The sequence below is a fragment of the Lolium perenne genome, unplaced genomic scaffold (assembly GCF_019359855.2).
Source record: "Lolium perenne isolate Kyuss_39 unplaced genomic scaffold, Kyuss_2.0 unplaced48, whole genome shotgun sequence".
NCBI classification, from domain to species: domain Eukaryota; kingdom Viridiplantae; phylum Streptophyta; class Magnoliopsida; order Poales; family Poaceae; genus Lolium; species Lolium perenne.
The window spans coordinates 315,001-330,000 of NW_027249006.1; the positions used below are offsets into that span (position 1 = coordinate 315,001).

Genomic DNA, 15,000 nt, shown 5'->3' on the forward strand with positions numbered 1-15,000 from the left:
CACCCAATTTATATCATGGACTCAAAAAACGGATCCGAATTTGACTGAAATGCACGATCTTCACAGGTATCACTTTTCACGATACCTAAAAGGTGGAATAGGGATTTTCGAACCATTTCCTATAAGAGAATGGTTTCCATTACTTTGAGAAATGGATTCTTATATCAAACTATAGCTATTGCATTAAATAAGAAAAGAAACTAATAGAAGTCGAAGACGCGGAATGGTAGTGAATAGAGAGAAAGATTCTTCTTATTTTCTTGTTCCTGAAAATATTCTATCTATCTCCTAGACGCCGTAGAGAATTGAGAATTTTCATGTCTTTCAATTCTCGTACTCGTAATTGGAAAGTTACGGAAGGAGACCCATCATTTTGCAATGAAAACAACATATAAAACTCTGGACAATTTCGAAATCAGGCCGAGCGTCTTAATACATATGCAAAAAAATTCATTATTGGCCCACCATTGATTAGAAGATTTAGCTTGTATGAATCGCTATTGGTTTGATACGAATAATGGCAATCGTTTCAGTATGTTAAGGATACAGATGTATCCACAATTCATTTAGAGTTACTTAATAGCCTATTTCTTATACCATATCTCTATCCCGTGAAATTCTCGAGCCGAAAGATGGATGCATATGCTGTGTTTCATTTTGCTAAATGATATCAATTAAATGGTGTATCAATTCCATAAATTGGATATAGCAATAAATAAATCAGCAAAATTCTTTCTAATATTTTAGATAGAAGAAACATTTCTTCTATCTAAAATATTAGAAAGAATGTACTCTTCTATCCAAATCTAATTTGCATCGATAAAATAAATCCAAATTCCAGCAGTAGATGAATAATTGCAAATTTTTGTGTGTACGAGATTAGAATAACTTCAAAATAACTGACATAATTTTTTATTTTTCCTGATCAGAAAAATATATGAAAAAGAAAGGAGGTAGAAAAATTTTGGGATTTATGGTTAAAGAAGAAAAAGAAGAAAACAGGGGTTCTGTTGAATTTCAAGTATTCAGTTTCACCAATAAGATACGGAGACTTGCTTCACATTTGGAATTACACAAAAAAGATTTTTCATCGGAAAGAGGTCTACGAATACTTTTGGGAAAACGTCGACGTTTGCTGGCTTATTTGGCAAAGAAAAATAGAGTACGTTATAAGAAATTAATCAGTCAGTTGAATATTCGGGAGCAGTAATTTAATCGTTCTAATTTTTTTCTTATTTTCTTAGTAGTCTTATAGTAGTCTTAGATTTTGCATTTTGATGAGCCTCGTTTTGAGGAATTCATGGAATAATCCATTTTCATGGAATAATGAATTAAGGATATGAGTCTACCGCTTACAAGAAAAGATCTCATGATAGTCAATATGGGCCCTCAACACCCATCAATGCATGGTGTTCTTCGACTGATCGTTACTCTCGATGGTGAGGATGTTATTGATTGTGAACCCATATTAGGCTATTTACACAGAGGAATGGAAAAAATCGCGGAAAACAGAACTATTATACAATACTTACCTTATGTAACACGGTGGGATTATTTAGCTACTATGTTTACGGAAGCAATAACAGTAAATGCACCAGAATTCTTAGAGAATATTCAAATACCCCAAAGAGCCAGCTATATTAGGGTAATTATGTTAGAGTTGAGCCGTATAGCTTCTCACTTGTTATGGCTTGGGCCTTTTATGGCGGATCTCGGGGCACAGACCCCTTTTTTCTATATTTTTAGAGAGAGAGAATTGATATACGATCTATTTGAAGCTGCTACAGGTATGCGAATGATGCACAATTACTTTCGCATCGGAGGAGTAGCCGCGGATCTACCTTATGGATGGATCGATAAATGTTTAGATTTCTGTGATTATTTTTTACGCGGAATTATTGAATATCAACAACTTATTAAACAGAATCCCATTTTTTTAGAGCGAGTTGAGGGAGTAGGTTTTATTAGTGGCGAAGAAGCAGTAAATTGGGGCTTATCAGGACCAATGTTACGAGCTTCTGGAATACAATGGGATCTTCGTAAAGTAGATCTTTATGAGTCTTACAACCAATTTGATTGGAAAGTCCAATGGCAAAAAGAAGGGGATTCGTTAGCTCGCTATTTAGTACGAATCAGTGAAATGAGGGAATCCATCAAAATAATTCAACAAGCTATAGAAAAAATTCCTGGAGGCCCTTATGAGAATTTAGAAGTCCGACGCTTTAAGAAAGCAAAGACTTCCGAATGGAATGATTTTGAATATAAATTTCTTGGTAAAAAACCTTCACCCAATTTTGAATTATCAAAGCAAGAGCTTTATGTAAGAGTGGAAGCCCCAAAAGGTGAATTAGGAATTTATCTAGTAGGAGATGATAGTCTTTTCCCCTGGAGATGGAAAATTCGTCCGCCCGGTTTTATTAATTTACAAATTCTTCCTCAGCTAGTTAAAAAAATGAAATTGGCTGATATCATGACGATATTAGGTAGTATAGATATCATTATGGGGGAAGTTGATCGTTGAAATGATAATAGATAGGGTAGAAGTAGAAATTATCAATTCTTTTTCGAAATCAGAATTATTAAAAGAAGTCTATGGACTCATATCGATTCTACCCATTTTGAGCCTCCTTTTGGGAATCACAATAGAGGTACTCGTAATTGTGTGGTTAGAAAGAGAAATATCTGCATCGATACAACAACGTATTGGTCCTGAATATGCTGGCCCCCTAGGACTGCTTCAAGCTATAGCAGATGGGACTAAACTACTTTTTAAAGAAGATATCTTACCATCCCGAGGAGATATTCCTTTATTTAGCATTGGACCCTCTATAGCAGTCATATCAATTTTATTAAGTTTTTTAGTTATCCCTTTGGCATATCATTTTGTTTTAGCCGATCTTAGTATTGGTGTTTTTTTATGGATTGCCATTTCAAGTATTGCTCCTATTGGTCTTCTGATGGCAGGATATAGCTCAAATAATAAATATTCTTTTTCAGGTGGTCTACGAGCTGCTGCTCAATCCATTAGTTATGAAATACCATTAACTTTTTGTGTGCTAGCAATATCTCTACGTGTGATTCGTTAAAATAGGATCCTTTTCCTCTAAAATCCATTAACTATTTATCTTCCTTTTCTTATTCTGTATTCGGGTTGATAATTTAAACTAGATAGCTATATGAGTGAAACAAAACAGCTTAAAAATTTGTAGTAAAAATAAAAAATCTCATTTCCTACGTACAAGAAAAAGTTGAAGTAAACATAAGCAGTATAAACTCTTTATCCCAAGGTTGATTTTTTAAATTAGTCATCATATCTTGAAGCAGGCAAGAATAAAGGATTCGCAATATGGAATTCCATTACTAGAACATTTCTAGTTATTACTATTAATAATAAGAAGAATCCATCAAAAGTTAGTGAAGGGTTAGAAACACTAAAGTACATAAAGGATTAGTAATGGAGAATCTAAGACATTAGAGATTTTTCCCCATAAAAGGAATCATAATAAGGACTTGAAATTTGTGGAAATTATCAAGTAGTACTTTCTTCAGATTCCGATCCAGAGTATATTCCTATTCACTTGTTAAAGAAATGGCTATAAAGAACGAATTAACCCTTTATCCCTTTTTTCTTTTTAAATACCCCCTACCCAGGGAAAGAAGAGTAGGACAAAAGATATGGAGTGCAATCCAAAAAAATTGGAATTATTCCTTCCTCTAATACATATTCATACAGAATTCCTTATAAACTAATGCCTAAATCTTTTCATTTATTAATTTAATTACTATAACAAGTGTTTTATTCCAAGATTAAGTTATTACTGAACAAAGAAAAAAATTTCTTATATTATAAAGGATGAGATCAATTCGGAAGCGCTTTTTTTTATTCTAGCAGACAGAATTCCTTTGGTCTAATTTAGGACTTTTCAATATATTTTATTTTCCCTAATTCTATCTACGCTCCGGAGGCTAATAACGAAACGAAACAGTCTTCTTTTTTTTCTGATCATAGAGAAGCCGTATGAAGCTAAGGTTTCATGTACGGTTTTGGAATAGCGGTGGGAACTGTGATGTTATCATCGACTATGATTATCTAACAGTTCAAGTACAGTTGATATAGTTGAAGCACAGTCTAAATATGGGTTTTTTGGATGGAATATTTGGCGCCAGCCTATAGGTTTTCTGGTTTTTCTAATTTCTTCTTTGGCAGAATGTGAAAGATTACCCTTTGATTTACCAGAAGCGGAGGAAGAATTAGTAGCAGGTTATCAAACCGAATATTCCGGTATAAAATATGCTTTATTTTATCTTGTTTCTTACCTAAATTTATTAGTTTCCTCTTTATTTGTAACAGTTCTCTACTTAGGTGGGTGGGATTTATCTATTCCCTATATATCCTTTTTTGATTTTTTCAAAATGAATAACGCAGTTGGAATTTTGGAAATAACAATGGGTATCTTTATTACATTAACTAAAGCTTATTTATTTCTCTTCATTTCTATCACAATAAGATGGACTTTACCCAGGATGAGAATGGATCAGTTATTAAATCTTGGATGGAAATTTCTTTTACCTATTTCCTTGGGCAATCTCTTATTAACAACTTCTTTCCAACTTGTTTCACTATAAAGAAAATAATACAATAACAGTAAGAATATTTTCAACACAAAGGCTCTGTCAAACAAGAGAAAGAAACATATCTTTTTCATAGATATAGAATGAATATGTTCCCCATGATAACTGGGTTCATGAGTTATGGTCAACAAACAATACGTGCTACAAGGTACATTGGTCAAAGTTTCATAACTACCTTATCCCACACAAATCGTTTACCTATAACGATTCATTACCCTTATGAAAAATCAATTACACCGGAACGTTTCCGGGGGCGAATCCACTTTGAATTTGATAAATGTATTGCTTGTGAAGTATGTGTTCGGGTATGCCCGATAGATCTACCCCTTGTGGATTGGAGATTTAAAAAGGATATTAAAAGGAAACAGTTGCTTAATTATAGTATTGATTTCGGAGTTTGTATATTTTGTGGCAATTGTGTTGAGTACTGTCCGACAAACTGTTTATCAATGACTGAAGAATATGAACTTTCTACTTATGATCGTCATGAATTGAATTACAATCAAATTGCTTTAAGCCGGTTACCCATCTCCATAATGGAAGATTACACAATTCAAACAATTAGGAATTCGACTGAAAATAAAATAGACGAAGAGAAATCGTCGAATTCAAGAACTATTACTGATTACTAAACTCATATTTTTTTTTGTTATAAAAATATCCTAATCCCTTTTTACTTCCTGGAATCCTTTAGTTTTAGTCAGTTCATGAAAAATTTTATACTATTTTAATTTCTTTTTATCCATAATGGATTTACCTGGACCAATACATGAGATTCTTATGCTATTTGGGGGCTTTGTTCTTCTACTAGGAGGTCTAGGAGTAGTATTACTTACCAACCCCATTTATTCTGCCTTTTCGTTGGGATTAGTTCTTGTTTGTATATCCTTATTCTATTTTTTATTAAATTCCTACTTTGTAGCTGTGGCACAACTTCTTATTTATGTGGGAGCCATAAATGTCTTGATCATATTCGCTGTCATGTTCGTAAATGGCTCAGAATGGTCTAAAGATAAGAATTATTGGACTATTGGAGATGGGTTTACTTCAATCGTTTGTATAACTATTGTTTTTTCACTAATGACTACTATCCCAGATACATCATGGTATGGAATTCTTTGGACGACAAGATCAAACCAAATAGTAGAACAGGGTCTCATAAATAATGTTCAACAAATTGGGATTCATTTAGCAACCGATTTTTATCTTCCGTTTGAACTCATTTCCATAATTCTTCTAGTTTCTTTAATAGGTGCAATTACTATGGCTCGGCAATAAGAAAACTTAGAAAGAGTAAAAATTATAAGAATTGCAAATCTAAAATAAATAACTAAAGAATCACAATTTTGATTTAGTAAAAACCATCTACCGCCAACAAATAACTTCTTTCTTTTCTCTTTTGTTGTGTAATTGTTCTATTGTAATTAATTAAATCGGTTCAATTCTTGTCCTCATATTGAAATGAATCGGGATTGATAAGGAGTTAATTAATGATGTTTGAGCTTGTACTTTTTTTGAGTGTCTATTTATTTTCGATTGGTATCTATGGATTGATCACAAGCCGAAACATGGTTAGAGCTCTAATATGTCTTGAACTTATACTTAATTCAATTAATCTAAATCTCGTAACATTTTCTGATCTATTTGATAGTCGCCAATTAAAAGGAGACATTTTCGCAATTTTTGTGATAGCCCTTGCGGCTGCTGAGGCCGCTATTGGACTATCCATTCTTTCTTCTATCCATCGTAATAGGAAATCAACTCGTATCAATCAATCTAATTTATTGAATAATTAGACTATGGAATAATTGGACTTTTTAATTAAGTAGACATACAATCCTCTAAACAAAGGCGCACATATAACAATATGGAATATTAAGATGAATAGAAATCAATACTATACTATACTATAGTATTTTCTTAGTATTATTTGAGAATATAAATTCTCTTTAAGTAGGTTATTGCATAGTATTCTTTTTTAACTTAAAGGAATTTTTGTAATTCATTGATATTGCAATTTAAATATTGCAATAATTTATATTGAAAAGAGGATAGCCAATTTATTGGCTAATTCGAATTCATATGTACAATTAGTATAATTCTGATTGTTGAAGTCAAAAATTCAAGTCTCTTGGCTCTTTTCACGCTTTCTCACAAACGGATTCAAAAATAGTAATCTATTTTTGAAGTTTGGATAAACCATTGCTTCGTCTGGTGTCTACAATACATATTACTCATATAATACTAATTTTATTTTTACCAGATCGAAAATTTTTATGTTGAAAAGAAAAATTTATAGATCCAATGTCACATTCCGTAAAAATTTACGATACATGTATAGGATGCACTCAATGTGTACGAGCTTGTCCAACAGATGTATTAGAAATGATACCCTGGGATGGATGTAAAGCCAAGCAAATAGCTTCTGCCCCGAGAACTGAAGATTGTGTGGGTTGTAAGAGATGCGAATCCGCTTGCCCGACGGATTTTTTAAGTGTACGCGTTTATTTAGGGCCTGAAACAACCCGTAGCATGGCTTTATCTTATTGATACGTTACAAAAAACTTCATTTGAATCGTCTGATTCCTCTTTACCGAAGAAGCCTGTGCTCGAAATAATCGAGCACGGGCTTTTCTGGTCAAAACGTATCTTGTCTTTACCACTTAATCATGAGTTATTTTCCTTGGTTAACAATACTTGTTGTTTTGCCGATATTTGCAGGTTCATTAATTTTCTTTTTACCTCATAGGGGAAACAAAATAGTTAGGTGGTATACTATATCCATTTGTTTATTAGAATTCCTTCTAATGACTTATGCATTCTGCTATCATTTCCAACTGGAGGATCCTTTAATCCAATTAAAGGAGGATTATAAATGGATAGATATCTTCGATTTCCACTGGAGATTGGGAATCGATGGACTTTCATTAGGATCTATTTTATTGACAGGATTTATCACTACTTTAGCTACTTTAGCAGCTTGGCCAGTTACCCGGAATTCGCGATTATTCTATTTCTTGATGCTAGCAATGTATAGTGGTCAAATAGGATTATTTTCTTCGCGAGACCTTTTACTTTTTTTTATCATGTGGGAGTTAGAATTAATTCCTGTTTACTTACTTTTATCCATGTGGGGGGGAAAGAGGCGTCTATATTCAGCTACAAAGTTTATTTTGTATACTGCAGGCGGCTCCATCTTTTTCTTAATCGGAGTTCTGGGTATGGGCTTATATGGTTATGGTTCCAACGAACTGGGATTAGATTTGGAAAGATTAATTAATCAATCATACCCTGCAACCTTGGAAATACTTTTATATTTTGGCTTCCTTATTGCTTATGCTGTCAAATTGCCAATTATACCCCTACATACGTGGTTACCCGATACCCATGGGGAAGCGCATTATAGTACATGTATGCTTTTAGCGGGAATCTTATTAAAGATGGGAGCATATGGATTGATTCGGATCAACATGGAATTGTTACCTCATGCTCATTATCTATTTTCGCCCTGGTTAGTAATAATAGGAGCGATCCAAATAATCTATGCAGCTTCAACTTCTCTTGGTCAACGAAATTTCAAAAAAAGAATAGCCTATTCCTCTATATCTCACATGGGTTTCATAATTATAGGAATTGGTTCCATAACCAACATTGGACTCAATGGAGCTATTTTACAAATATTATCCCATGGATTTATTGGTGCTACACTTTTTTTCTTGGCAGGAACGGCTTCCGATAGAATGCGTCTTGTTTATCTCGAAGAACTGGGAGGAATATCTATCCCAATGCCAAAAATTTTTACTATGTTTAGTAGCTTTTCAATGGCTTCTCTTGCCTTACCAGGAATGAGTGGTTTTGTCGCAGAATTAGTAGTCTTTTTTGGCCTAATTACTAGTCCAAAATTTCTGTTAATGCCAAAAATGCTAATTACTTTTGTAATGGCAATAGGAATGATATTAACTCCTATTTATTTATTATCTATGTTACGCCAGATGTTCTATGGATACAAGCTATTTAATGTTCCAAACGCAAATTTTGTGGATTCTGGACCACGAGAACTCTTTATTTTAATCTGTATCTTTTTACCAGTAATAGGAATTGGTATTTATCCAGATTTTGTTCTCTCCCTATCCATTGACAGGGTGGAGGCTCTCGTATCCAATTATTATCCTAAATAGGTTTTTTACCAGTCCGGTCTATTAATGAGGAAGTCTAATTAGATCTATCTTGAATTTTTGAGAACCCTTTGATAAGGCGTTCAAGGGGTTCTCAAATAAAACATAAAAGAAAACCCTTCATAAAGGGTTTTCTTTTATCTAATCATTTAGATGTTAATATAAACGAACCATAACTATGTAAACCTATTCCTAATAGATTGATACCAAAATAGCAGATCCAAATTATAAGAAATCCTATCGAAGCTACAAGTGCAGAATTCGTACCCTTCCAATTTAGATTTGTTCTACTATGTAAATAAATTGCAAATATGGTCCAAGTAATAAATGCCCAAGTTTCCTTAGGATCCCAATTCCAATAGGATCCCCACGCGTCATTAGCCCATACTGCTCCACAAAGAATACCTATGGTTAAAAGGGTAAATCCTAGGCTAATGACACGATAACTCCAAGAATCTAAACGCTCCGTTAATTGATATTTGTAATAATTTGGGAATGAAGGGACAGAGGTGCTTTTTAAAGAACTTCTTTTTACATAGAAATCACTAAAGAAAAATGTTTTAAGTAAAACATTTTTTTTCTTTTTAGAAAAGAAAAAGAAATTATTTCGAAATCTAATGATTAGAATAGCGGCAGATAATAAGGATCCGCACAAAAGAGTTGCATAGCTTAGTAACATCATACTGACATGCATCATTAACCACTGAGATTGGAGAGCGGGTACTAGTATTGTGGATTGATGCATTTCAGTTAAAAGACCCGATGTGGCAAAGCCTTGCGTTAAAATAGTACTTGGCGTAGTTATTGTGCTTAAATCATTTTTAGAGTTCTGTATCTTAGGAATGGTATGAAGAATATACAGAGCCCATGAAAGGAAGATCAACGACTCATATAAATTACTTAATGGAAAATGTCCCGAAGAAGCCCAGCGAGAAACTAGGAATCCTGTTATAGAGAAAAAAGTAACTATCATTCCTTTTTCTGACGAATCACGTAATCCCCCAAGTTCATGAACTAATAAGGTTATCAAATGAATCGTAATCACAATGGAAATGGTTGAGAAGGAGATATGATTTAATATATGTTCTAAAGTTGCAAATAGCATAAGGGGAAGGTCTCATTACAAAATTGTAAATTTCGAATTGAATCCATTTTATAATCTATTATATTCTTTTTCGAGAATGCCGCCACTCGGATTCGAACCGAGATGCTTGAGCACTGCTTCCTAAGAGCAGCGTGTCTACCAATTTCACCATGGCGGCTAACTTCAAATAATAGGTAACTTAAAAGAATAATAGCTATTATCTCGCGAATCGTCGAGATTGGGAAAGTCCATAAAATTTAGGAACATTAGAGTCTTCATTAAAATATACTTCGTTTATGTAGTATCGTTGCGATTTTTTTTTACAATAAACTCTTGCTTTGCCTAATGGAAACACCGCTTGAAAGACTTGGAACTCCTCTTTTATAAGTTGCAATATAGAACTAATTTTTTTTTTTCTAATTAGTTTCTCCCTAAAATTAAATTTTTTCCATTTTATTTTGATTGAACAAAATTTAAAGAATGAAAGTCTTTATGCTCTTATTAATAGGATTTACTAACCTTAAACCAATTATTTTGGAGAAAATAGATGTAAGTGGTAAGTTTTATTGCAAGAAGACTCCACTTTTCCTAATAGAATTCTCATAATAAAATATGAGAATTCTATTAGGAAAAGTTTATTGATCAAGAATACTTAGCACACAGTATACCAAAACTTTTATTCCATATAGCGGATATAGGAGGGGTTTGTTCTAAGAATCTTGTGTTGAGTAATTCGACACATAAAAGTACATTAATTAATTAATTAATTAATCCAAATTATTCATATTAAATAATTGGAATTATTTTTTGATAGGTCAATTCATATTATTCCAAAACCTTATTATTTGTTTGTTTGTTGCCTAGAAAAACCTTTTGGTTTTGGATGCTCATTGCCACTCGAAAATGATTTTGATTTTGCTAAAGAATAAGCCTGTACTATGGAAAAATAAGTCTTTTTCTTCCAAATATTTTTACGAATACGCTTTTTTGACATTGAAGTACGTTTTTTGGAACTGCCATTCAAAAAGGAAATTACTTTTTTCTAGTTGTATGTGAAAGACATCTTTGGTATTTATACTCAGATATTGAAAGATACTGAAATTCTGAATTATTTTTTACTTTGTTTTAATAATATAGAATATATAGAAAGGTTTTCCGTTTAAATCTATTTATATATATTTATATAGTAAAGTATACTCTATATATAGATATATGGTATGGAAGCCTATCCCCTATATAAGACGAGTGGATAAAAAGAAGGGAAAATAAAAATAGTTAATTAAGTTCAGAATAGTATTCCATGTCTCTTAAACAAGGCATTCTAAAACTTAGGTAATTATAGTCATTAGGATTTCAGTTCTATATGAAGTAACGACTATTTGATAATTTATTATAAACATGGGTTTTCTTTTTATTGGAATTCGATTAATCAGTTACAAAACAAGAGAGCTGTTTCATCTTTGTTTTAAAGAAATATCAAAATTAATAGAAAGTAAAAAAATGCAACCTTTTTTTTTATTTTAATAAATATCCTTATTTAGGTAATAACTAGGTAACGAAGTTATTTGATTAACTTTTTTAATTTAATTAATTAAACCCATTCTTCATTTTTGCTTATTCTTTTTATTTATTCCTTCAGAAAGAGATAAGAATTGGTTTGGTGAATCGGAAACAATTTTTTTTTATAGAAAAATTAAAGTAAAAATTGCAATTTCTTTTCTTATGGAACATACATATCAATATGCATGGGTAATCCCTCTTCTCCCACTTCCAGTTATTATGTCAATGGGGTTTGGCCTTTTTTTTATTCCGACAGCAACAAGAAATCTTCGTCGCATATGGGCTTTTCCTAGTGTTTTATTCTTAAGTATAGCTATGGTATTCTCCATTCAACTGTCTATTCAACAAATAAATGGAAGTTCTATCTATCAGTACCTATGGTCTTGGACCGTCAATAATGATTTTTCCTTAGAATTTGGATACTTGATTGACCCACTTACTTCTATTATGTTAATACTAATTACTACTGTAGGAATCCTGGTTCTTATTTATAGTGATGGTTATATGTCTCACGATGAAGGATATTTGAGATTTTTTGTTTATATAAGTTTTTTCACTACTTCTATGTTGGGATTGGTTACTAGCTCCAATTTGATACAAATTTATTTTTTTTGGGAACTCGTGGGAATGTGTTCCTATTTATTGATAGGCTTTTGGTTTACACGACCGATCGCCGCGAGTGCTTGTCAAAAAGCTTTTGTAACTAATCGTGTAGGAGATTTTGGTTTATTATTAGGAATTTTAGGTTTTGTTTGGATAACAGGTAGTTTAGAGTTTAGGGATTTGTTCAAAATAGCTAATAACTGGATTCCTAATAATGGAATTAACTCTTTACTTACTACTTTGTGTGCTTTTTTATTATTCCTTGGTGCAGTTGCGAAATCTGCACAATTCCCTCTTCACGTATGGTTACCAGATGCTATGGAAGGACCCACTCCCATTTCGGCTCTTATACACGCAGCAACTATGGTTGCTGCCGGGATTTTTCTTCTAGCTCGGCTTTTTCCTCTTTTCATATCTCTACCTTTGATAATGACTTTAATTTCTTTAGTAGGTACAATAACACTTTTCTTAGGAGCTACTTTAGCTATTGCTCAAAGAGATATTAAAAGAAGCTTAGCCTATTCTACAATGTCTCAATTGGGTTATATGATGTTAGCTCTAGGTATAGGTTCTTATCAAGCTGCTTTATTTCATTTGATCACTCATGCTTATTCAAAAGCTTTATTGTTCTTGGGATCTGGATCCATTATTCATTCAATGGAACCTCTTGTTGGATATTCACCAGAAAAAAGTCAGAATATGGTTCTTATGGGCGGTTTAAGAAAATACATTCCAATTACAAGAACAACTTTTTTATGGGGTACACTTTCTCTTTGTGGTATTCCACCTCTTGCTTGCTTTTGGTCCAAAGATGAGATTCTTAGTAATAGTTGGTTGTATTCGCCCTTTTTTGGAATAATAGCCTCCTTTACTGCAGGATTAACTGCCTTTTATATGTTTCGGATATATTTACTTACATTTGATGGGTATTTGCGTGTTCATTTTCAAAATTACAGTACCACTAAAGAGGGTTACTTGTATTCAATATCCTTATGGGGAAAAAAGATACCCAAAAGAGTTAATAGGGATTTCATTTTATCAACAACAAAGAATGGAGTTGCTTTTTTTTCACAAAAGAGACCCAAAATGAAAGGTAATACAAGAAATAGAATAGGATACTTTAGTACGTCCTTTGGGGCTAAAAACACTTTTGCTTATCCGCATGAAATGGGGAATACTATGTTATTTCCTCTTCTGATATTACTGCTTTTTACTTTATTCATTGGATTTATAGGAATCTCTTTTGATAATGGAGCAATGGATAATGGAATAGCGGAGTTAACCCTATTATCAAAGTGGTTAACTCCCTCAATAAACTTGACTCAAGAAAGTTCTAATTCTTCTATAAATTCATATGAATTTCTTACTAATGCTATTTCTTCTGTAAGTCTAGCCATCTTTGGTTTATTCATAGCATATATCTTATATGGATCCCCTTATTCTTTTTTTCAGAATTTGGATTTAATAAATTCCTTTTACAAGGAAAGTCCGAAAAAATACTTTTTCTTTTTAGATCAAGTAAAAAAAAAGATATACAGTTGGTCATATAATCGCGGTTATATGGATATTTTTTATACTAGGGTCTTTACTCTCGGTATAAGAAGATTAACCGAACTAACGGAGTTTTTCGATAAGGGTATCATTGATGGAATTACCAATGGAGTGGGTCTTGTTAGTTTTTGTATAGGAGAAGAAATTAAATATGTAGGAGGAGGGCGAATCTCGTCTTATTTATTCTTTTTTTTATGTTATGTATCCGTTTTTTTATTCTTTTTTATTTCTTAACTTAAGCTATTTACGAGTATCTTGTCTAAATAACTATCTTATCCCTTCCCCCTTCCTACCCTCTTCTACCATCTTTCTATCTACTTCCTCTACTCTACCTACTGTTTTCCGCGATTTTTTCCATTCCTCTGTGTAAATAGCCTAATATGGGTTCACAATCAATAACATCCTCACCATCGAGAGTAACGATCAGTCGAAGAACACCATGCATTGATGGGTGTTGAGGGCCCATATTGACTATCATGAGATCTTTTCTTGTAAGCGGTAGACTCATATCCTTAATTCATTATTCCATGAAAATGGATTATTCCATGAATTCCTCAAAACGAGGCTCATCAAAATGCAAAATCTAAGACTACTATAAGACTACTAAGAAAATAAGAAAAAAATTAGAACGATTAAATTACTGCTCCCGAATATTCAACTGACTGATTAATTTCTTATAACGTACTCTATTTTTCTTTGCCAAATAAGCCAGCAAACGTCGACGTTTTCCCAAAAGTATTCGTAGACCTCTTTCCGATGAAAAATCTTTTTTGTGTAATTCCAAATGTGAAGCAAGTCTCCGTATCTTATTGGTGAAACTGAATACTTGAAATTCAACAGAACCCCTGTTTTCTTCTTTTTCTTCTTTAACCATAAATCCCAAAATTTTTCTACCTCCTTTCTTTTTCATATATTTTTCTGATCAGGAAAAATAAAAAATTATGTCAGTTATTTTGAAGTTATTCTAATCTCGTACACACAAAAATTTGCAATTATTCATCTACTGCTGGAATTTGGATTTATTTTATCGATGCAAATTAGATTTGGATAGAAGAGTACATTCTTTCTAATATTTTAGATAGAAGAAATGTTTCTTCTATCTAAAATATTAGAAAGAATTTTGCTGATTTATTTATTGCTATATCCAATTTATGGAATTGATACACCATTTAATTGATATCATTTAGCAAAATGAAACACAGCATATGCATCCATCTTTCGGCTCGAGAATTTCACGGGATAGAGATATGGTATAAGAAATAGGCTATTAAGTAACTCTAAATGAATTGTGGATACATCTGTATCCTTAACATACTGAAACGATTGCCATTATTCGTATCAAACCAATAGCGATTCATACAAGCTAAATCTTCTAATCAATGGTGGGCCAATAAT

General features: G+C 32.5%; 1 non-coding gene across 1 annotated transcript; it reads right to left on the bottom strand.

Moving 5' to 3' along the window:
• Positions 1-9,989: 9,989 nt before the first annotated feature.
• TRNAL-UAG (transfer RNA leucine (anticodon UAG)) lies at positions 9,990-10,069 on the bottom strand. The gene has a single exon. It is a non-coding gene; the product is annotated as a tRNA-Leu (tRNA).
• Positions 10,070-15,000: the final 4,931 nt, after the last annotated feature.